This window comes from Sorex araneus, chromosome X (assembly GCF_027595985.1).
Source record: "Sorex araneus isolate mSorAra2 chromosome X, mSorAra2.pri, whole genome shotgun sequence".
NCBI lineage: Eukaryota > Metazoa > Chordata > Mammalia > Eulipotyphla > Soricidae > Sorex > Sorex araneus.
The window spans coordinates 120,470,897-120,480,018 of record NC_073313.1 but is presented as its reverse complement, the minus strand read 5'-3'; the positions used below and the strand labels follow the sequence as shown (position 1 = coordinate 120,480,018).

At 37.9% G+C, this 9,122-nt stretch overlaps 1 non-coding gene across 1 annotated transcript; it reads right to left on the bottom strand.

Moving 5' to 3' along the window:
• Window positions 1-7,079: 7,079 nt before the first annotated feature.
• On the bottom strand, window positions 7,080-7,243 carry LOC129400236 (U1 spliceosomal RNA). Its single transcript, XR_008627550.1, has one exon. It is a non-coding gene; the product is annotated as a U1 spliceosomal RNA (small nuclear RNA).
• Window positions 7,244-9,122: the final 1,879 nt, after the last annotated feature.

The following is a 9,122-nucleotide window of genomic DNA, read 5'->3' as shown; positions in this document are numbered from 1 at the left end:
CAGTGATGTCACTTCTTGGCATCTACCTCCAAACTACAAACTCATTCATTTGAAAAAAATATAGGCATGCCTATATTCACTATAATTCTTAGTATAATAGCCAGGATATGGAATTAATGCAAATGTCCAACAGTGGGTGAAGGTATAAAGATCCATGGTATATATTCACAGTGGAGAGCTAAGTAGCTGTGAAAACAGATAAAATTATGTATTTTGCTTCAATGTAGATGGAACTGGAGGAAGTCGTGTTTGGTGAAAAAAGTCAGTGGTAGAAGGACAAATATCAGATGATCTTACTTATCTGTGTAACACAGAGTTAAAACAAGAGAATAAACAGTATTGAATGATGACAAACTCTTGGCTTTAGAATACAAAACCAATTACTGAGCAATGAGTGGGAGGATTAAAAACTAAACTAGAGATGACACACAGGGATAGTGGTGAAAGGTTATGAACACTTTGGGGGTGGGATGCAGTAAATGTGTATGTACCATATACTTTAACACTAGTAACTTTGGTACCATATACTTTAACACTATGTTACTTAAACTAAAATTAGCAATGTAGCACTGTCGTCCCATTGTACATTGATTTGCTCAAGCCAGCACCAGTAATGTCTTTATTGTGAGACTTGTTGTTACTGTTTTTGGCATATTAAATACTCCATGGGTAGCTTGCCAGACTCTGCCGTGCGGGAGAAAAATATGTTGGTGCTAGTATTGACTAGATTTCCTCTGATGACAAACTGCTAGGAATTTTAGGAGATATTTAGTTGATTTTTAACAGGGCATTCTCCCCATTTCCTTAATGTGTAGCCTCTCTCATGTTAACAGTACATTTTGTGTTTTCTTCACTTAGAATTTTTTAAATTTCCATGATATGACTTTAAAATATGATCATTATTTAGAAAGAAAGAAATGTGGGGACCCTGTGCTGTCTACAGGGAGTTAAAGCATTCAGGGCCTTGAAGCCATCTGGCAATATGGAAAAAATAACCTTGGAGTTGTTCCAGAGCAAGTTGCTAAGCAGGAGAAAACATTATTGCCCTTTTTGGTTAATTAACCACCCCTAACATAATTTTCTTATGCTCTTTCAGCTCCATATGAAACAAGAGAACACAAAAACTGAAGGAAGCAAGAATCAGTATTCTCACTGGAAAGCCTGTAGAATGGCAATGTCCAATGCACTGGCAGAGAGAGGGAGATGTGGGGAGCCCATCTAGATTCTAACAGATACACTGCTCAGATTTCAACCTACAGTAGTTGTTATCAGCATGTCTAAAACCCTGGCGTATTTACCTGGGAAAAAAAGTTTTGCTTCAATTTGATTTCTTTTGCTGTTCTCCAACAAATGATAACTTGAGGGAGGGATTATCATGCAAAACATAGGTTAAATGTGGGTCACACAGCCACATAGAATCAGTTCAAATTTCAGTCCTGTGACTTCATAACCCTGCCTTCAGTATGTTTTATGCATAAAGTTGGCCAATAATAACTCCTCTCCTAGGATTAACAGTTTCAGCAGTGTCAGGCACTTTCTTAATGAACTATTAGTGCTTCTACTACTGTTTGTTTTGTTTTGCTTTTAGTTTTTCCGCCATACCCGGTGATACTCAGGGGTTACTTACTCCTGGCTCTGCACTCAGAAATTACTCCCGGTGGTGCTTGTGAGACCATATGGGATGCCGGGGATTGAATCTGGGTCAACTGTGTACACAACAAGTACTTGACCTGCTGTACTATCTCTCCAGCTCTCTTACTACCATTTTATTATTATGTGGACTTACGTTAACTGACATATATTTAACAATAGAAAAATAGCTCTCAAAGCTATTACTAGTGTATCCTCATTGTTATCTTTAAATACTGCTATATTTGTATAATAAAATTTCTAAAAATAAATTTATTACCAACTGTTTAAAATACTTATCAATGAACAGTGGTGTTTTGAGGGTTTCTAATTTAATGGTATTTTAAAGGGTTTCCAATTTTGTCGCATATTTCATTTTAATTAAAAAATTTTAAACATTAAAATTATTTTTGTTGGGTAGCTCACTAGTCTGAGTGTATGCTTTGCATATGAGAAATTGACGTTTGACCTCAGAATTTTACGGTCTCCTGAACGTGGCCTGGAGCAACACTCAGCACAGAATTGGGAGTAACCCCTAAATACTGCCGGAATGACTCAAAAACAAACAAAAATGGTTTGTTTATGTATAGCTTTAATTTAATAGAATGCACACTATTCAAGTATGCAAATAAACTTCAACAACTATATGAACACCTATAATCATCACAATCATAAGAACTACTTCTTTCACATTTTCTCATCCAGTCTCTCATTTCCCTCAAGTTAATCAAAAACCTTTTTCTGAAATCTATTCTAGATTTGAATATCAATGTAGTCATATACGTTAACACAGAATGCTGCTTATCAATTTACTGCCCCACAGGTCTAAGTTGAAAAATTAGAGTTTGAAACTTTGGATATTTTCCTTTGCTAGTTGGCATGATAGGAAGATTTTTCAGCAGAGGATGTCAGAGAGATGCACAAGGAGGAAACTGTTTTGCCTTCAGCTTCCAAATATTTTTTAAAATTTTTATTAGTGAATCACCATGAGGTACAGTTACAAACTTAAGAGCTTTCCGGTTGCATTTTGTTTACATCCCTCCACCAGTGCCCATTCTCCTCCACCAATGTTCCCAGTATCCCTCCCACCCTCCCACCCCATCCCCCCCACCCCACCCCACCCCACCCCACCTCTGTGGCAGGGCATTCCCTTTTGTTCTCTCTCTCTCCTTTTGGGTGTTATGGTTTGAAATAGAGGCAATGAGTGGCCATCGTGTTTGGTCTATATTCTATTTTCAGCGCACATCTCCTATCCCATGCGGGTCCTCAAACCACACTTCACTTGGTGTTCCCTTCTCTATCAGAGCTGCCCCTTCCTCCAGCATGTGAGGCCAGCTTCCAAGCCTGGGAACCAACCTCCTGGTGCTTATCTCTACTATTCTTGGGTGTTAGTCTCCTACTCTGTTATTTTATATTCCACAGATGGGTGCAATCTTTCTATGTCTGTCTCTCTCTTTCTGACTCATTTCACTTAGCATGATACTTTCCATGTCAATCCACTTATATGCAAAGGTCATGACTTCATCTTTTCTAACAGCAGCATAGTATTCCATTGTGTAGATGTACCAAAGTTTCTTTAACCAGTCATCTGTTGTCGGGCACTTGAGTTTTTTCCAGATTCTGGCTATTGTAAACAGTGCTGCAATGAACATTTGAGTGCAGATGTCATTTCGACTATACATTTTTGCTTCTCTGGGGTATATTGCCAGGAGTGGTATAGCTGGGTCAAATGGGAGCTCAATTTCTAATTTTTTGAGAAGCGACCAGACCGTTTTCTAAAAGGGCTGAACCAGTTGGCATTCCCACCAGCAGTAAAAGAGCAAAACCTTCCACGACATTGAAGCTAACGGTATATTCAAAGGTGACATGCCACTGACCAACCAAATGGAAACAGAGATAATCAAATGGGACTATATTAAACTAAGAAGCTTCTGCACTGCAAAAGATACAGTGACCAAAATACAAAGACAATCTACGGAATGGGAAAGAATATTCACCCAATACTCATCAGATAAGGGGTTGATATCATGGATATACAAGGCACTGGTTGGAATCTACAAGAAGAAATCATCTAGCCCCGTCAAAAAATGGGGCAATGAAATGAACAGAAATTTTCTCAAGGAAGAAATACGAATGGCCAAAAGGCTCATGAAAAAATGCTCTTCATCACTAATAATCAGAGAGATGCAGATCAAAACAACCATGAGATACCACCTCACACCACAGAGATTGGCACACATCCAAATGAACAAAAGCAACCACTGTTGGCGTGAATGTGGGGAGAAAGGGACCCTCTTACACAGCTTCCAAATTTGGTTCCCCCAACAGGAAGCTTCTCTAGCCTGACTCCTGCAAATTGCATGCTTCTCAAGTGTAAGGTAGTCTACAGTGCCCCACAACTACCACCTTACCCTGATACCTACCTCAGGTTACTTTTTTCATGGTGCAAGGAGGCATGGGTGCAGATAACACTGCTTAGATGTGGATTTATTATACTTACATGTTCTTTATTTCTCTTCCAACAGGTAACCAGACATCTATGAATGCAACATGGAACAGAACAGTACTGTTTTAATTCACAGAGAAAAGTATACAGAGCAATTTTAAAAGAAAATTCTCAAATTCTTGGTAGAGGTCACCTCTGGGAAAGGACATTAATACAATCTCAGATTAGTGCAAAATATTATCTCTCTCTGTAAGGATGTACAAGGATGTATAAGGAAATAAGAGCTTATAGAAATATATACCATTTTTGCAATGATCTGACATATGAAATATTTTGTTCTATAACCACTGTGTCTATGAGCCTAAATTCTGATTTTTTAAAAATGATTTATTCTAATTCACTGTCACTGTCACTGTCATCAGTTTGTTCCACGTCTCTCACTGTGAGACTTATTGTTATTGTTTTTGATATATCCAATATGCCACGGGTAGCTTGCCAGGCTTTGCCAATTCTAATTAAGAAAAGCAAATATAGTAAAACAGAAATAATCTGAAACCCTAATATTAATTTTTACATTTATTTTTCCCCAGTTGCCTTCTCTTTGCCACTGTTGCTGCAATAACTATGGGGTTCACACACACTTGGTTGTAGAGCTTATAAGCTTCAGCTGTAGTGTTTTCCAGGGGTCACACATCCGGTTGTGGCACCAGATTGAACGTGGCATGTGGAGAGGTGCAGGGGATCAAACTAATGACCTCATGCCTATAATGCAGGTGCTCTATCACTGAAATATCTGAGTCCTTACCGAATTTTTAATATCATACTTGTGTATTTTCCAACAGTCTTAGTTTGCTAAAGGTTTTGTAGCAAAATATCACTGATAAGGATGGTTTAAATACAGAAATTAATTTTCTTACAGCTCTGGATGCTAGAAGTTCAAGGTCAAAGTATGAACAGGTTTGTTTTATTATGATGCCTCTATCTTGCTTCTCTGGCCACATTCTCACAAACATATAAGCTTCAGTTTATGAATTTTAGGAGTTCCCAATTCAGTCTGTGATAATCCCACTATACCCCCAAGTATGGAGATGCATATACCTTCTGTGTAGATTCATACATGTGACACTCAGCATTTACTAAACAACATGAAATCAGGAATTAAATGTGTCCAAGTTTTCTCCCCACACTAACACTGTGATATACAATCTTCTGTGTCAGGGCTGAGTGATTGCCCATGTTCCATATAGGCAATGATAGAGCTGGTATTTGGAATCCAGACCTCCTGCTTTCAGTCTGTTAAAAATCAGTTATCATTCCACTCTGCTATTCTGTATTGTATCCTACTGGGAGTTCAGTGAGAAGCTCTGGTATCAGTGTCAAATGAATAGCCAAAAAATAAGAGTAGATAGGATAGCAAATATTCTCTCTCCACCCTGGAAAAGCCCATGTTCTCTTTTGAGCATAGATTCTCTCTCCCGGCTTCCTCAGAATTTCCAAATAAAATCTGCTATACTTCAAAAAAAGAAAGCATCGCAAAGAAAAAGTAATGAGAGAATGGTTTGCTTCACATTCTTCATCATAACTTATACCGTGGAATGCCAGGTGAACTAGTTAATTTAATTGGTTATTATAAACCTACCCTGGTATCCAATTAAGATAGATAATGGGATGATGGGGGTTAGGAGATAGCAGGAGATCAAATAAAAAGTTACAGCTAGTCAACACTCTTTTGCTTCCTCACCTACACCCGTCAGAAGTTACAATAGGGATCTCACCTCCACACACGTGACTGTGGCCAGAGACTAAGCAAAGCTAAGGGGATAGGATGCTGTTTGGCACAGTCCTAAAAATTCCAGAAACAGATCTCAGAACATTAAGCCCCATAAAGGTGATACACTTTCAGGTGTCTGTTGAAGAGAAAACACAGGAGCGACAACACATGTGTTTGCTGAAGTTTATAGTATTACATGTCTGTTTACTCTGTATTGGTCTGTTAATTTCTCCTCAGAACTGTTCTGTGAGGTTGAAGAGGAGGGCAAGTTAAGAGTCAAGAACTGAAGGGCAGGTTAAGGGTTAACCGCTGAAGTTGCCCTTTGTAACTACTTGACTGCTTTGAAAGATGTCTTCAGGACCTTCCGCTGGGCAGGACTCTGTCACCAAATGGGCCAACAAACTGCCCCGAGGAACTGTAAACAAACATTTGCTCGGAATGGTCAACAAATGTTGAAATTAGCATATTAAGTGAAATAGGTGTGGTTTTCCCTTTTGTATGGTTTCCTATGGTTTTCCTATTGATCCAATACCTGTGATTTTCTTTGATATGTATGATTCTCCTTTGATTCAATACATGTAATTTTCCCCCAATATATCCCCTTTGATATATAGATGTGATTCCCATTGATATGTGAGATTTTCATTTGTCAACAAATGTTTAGATATGCAAATTAAGTGACCTATGTGATTCCCTTTGATATGTGAGATTTTCATTTCTCCCCCAAAAGGGTATAAATACAGCCTGCTTTTTGGAGGTCGGGGCCTTCAGTTATGCCACGCTATTGAGGCACAATTGAAGGTCCCAATATAGCTATATTGGCTTAAATAAACCCCATGCATTTGCAGAAAGAGTTGTCTTGGTTTTGTTCTTTTGTCTCTCCGAGCCTCCCCCGGGCAGAGATCTGCCGCCCCTAACAAGGTAAGTTTCAGCACAATTTACATTTGATTCCTATAGGATCAGACCTACTTAGAAGCACCTTTAATTTCTATGGGTTATTTTTTTCCATTGAAAATAGATGTTTTCGGGGCTGGAGCGATAGCACAGCAGGTAGGGCGTTTGCCTTGCACACGGCCAACCCAGGTTCGATTCCCAGCATCCCATATGGATCTCTGAGCACCGCCAGGGGTGATTCCTGAGTGCAGAGCCAGGAGTAACCCCTGTGCATTGCCGGGTGTGACCCAAAAAGCAAAAAAATAATAGATGTTTTCTTTTTTCTTTCTTTCTTTTTTACAGAGGAGAGCGTGAAGACAGTCCCTCACAACCACAAATTATGTAGTCAAGTTTCCCACTTCTGGTGAAATCAAAGGGGTTAGTACATCCAGAATGTAATGGATAATTCTCACCCGGGGCAAACCACCTTTGTGATCATGGTACCTTCCCTGCAAGATAAGTATAATAATATATATTTTCAAGAAAAATTCTTGAAAGAATCACTGTAGTGTGGTCCCAAACAATGCTGTTTAAAAATTCCTATGTACATAAAAAGACAAATATATGGTTTCATTTCCCTTGGCTCCTGTATCTGGACCTCATTTATGTATTGAATGTTAATTAAGTTATTGTGTGCCAGATAATATCAATCTAACTCCCTATCTGCAACCCACAACTTCCATCTCTTGTTCTCTAGATAACTGGAAATACTCACAGGCAGAAGGATGGATTTTAGAGCCACCCCTTGAGGTAGTGAGGTCTGACATCAAATGGGCTCCATTCCATGCAAATTAACCCAAAGCTGACACTGAGTCCTGAAATCCTAGCATCTGAACAGGAAATAATGCCACTGAATAGCTTTGCTTTGTGCTTTGGTAATGAGGCAACTTATCTCTAGACTTTGGTCTCTTGCATACAACCAAGAGGTTCCTATTTTTCTTGAGGAGACCACTCCCAGAGTAAATAAGAATGAGATAACATTTGTGTGGTTTGGTATTGATTCTCTCAAGGGTCAGAACTAGAAGTGATAATATCTCTTTAGTTCTTGGATAGGTTGCTTTGTAGATTTTGTAGCTGTTTTATCCCTTATTGGTCATCTCTATTGTTTAGTTGATTGAAGGACTCATTTCAGGTATTAGAGAGTTTCTGCTTCATTAAGACTTTGTTTCCAGTTGTGGGGACTTGAACTCACATATATAAGTGAGATCTGTGAGCTCAAAGATAAGAACAGACCTACCAAATATTCATTTCTTCTGATTTAATGAAAAATTTTACATATTTTCCCATAAGGACAACATTCCCTCAGCATTCCTTTTATGCAAAATATCCCGATATGATCTATATCTGTCTCATGTTTCTCCTGCCCAAAGAAGTGTGTCCACAGTAGAAGTCTCTAAAACTTTGTGGCAAAGAAATTTTTTCTAATGACTGAAAATTCAAAAGCAATCTGGAGGAAACGGTGATTCTGATAATTTAATTTCATTGGAAAATCATAAATTTAAAAAGATAACTACAAAATTAAAAAGTGGCAAAAGCAAAACCCATAAACAAATTAAAATTTAAAAATAGATAAAAATTTACAACATACATTACAAAAAGATATTTTATTCCTAATACATATAGAGGTCATGCAAAAATAAATCCACCACTCACTCCAATCAAAAACTCAAAGCCCAGCAAGAATGAATTGGGGTAATAAATGCAAATGGGTTTATAACTTCAACTAGGTCCTTAAAAATATAAAACTTAGTCAAACTAATTCAGGATAAGATATGCAACAGAAAAAAAAACTATTCATTTTTTTCTAATTGGTCTATGAAGAAATTGTCATTTCCACACACTGCTTCTGATAACGAAAAATGATACATCCTTGTGGAAGGTATCTAAAATATGAGTATAGTTGCAGATATATTTCCATCTGGACCCAGACATCTCTCTCCTAAGAATGAATCATAAAGAATCAATGCAAGAGATAAACAGGCATAGATAGATCATTCCTTCCAGAAAGGACATACATCAGAAACCTTGAAATAAAGTATATTCACTGAGAGTGATTTGTATGGATAAATAATGGCAGACCAGTGTGTGATGCAGTTAAAATGCAATTTCTACTACTTCTTTCTACCCTTCTTTCTACTACTATGGAGCCTTTCCAGGGTGTAGAGTTAAATGAAATGAGTCAGGACACTAAAAGTTACTAAACTGATGCTGCCCAACAGAATTGCCATTAGTGCCATGGCTATATTTAAATGTAAATAAATTAAATGAAGTTTTAAATTAGTTCCTTGGTCACAATTGCCACTTTATAAGTGTTCAATGTCCATAGTGAATAGTCACTTCTAG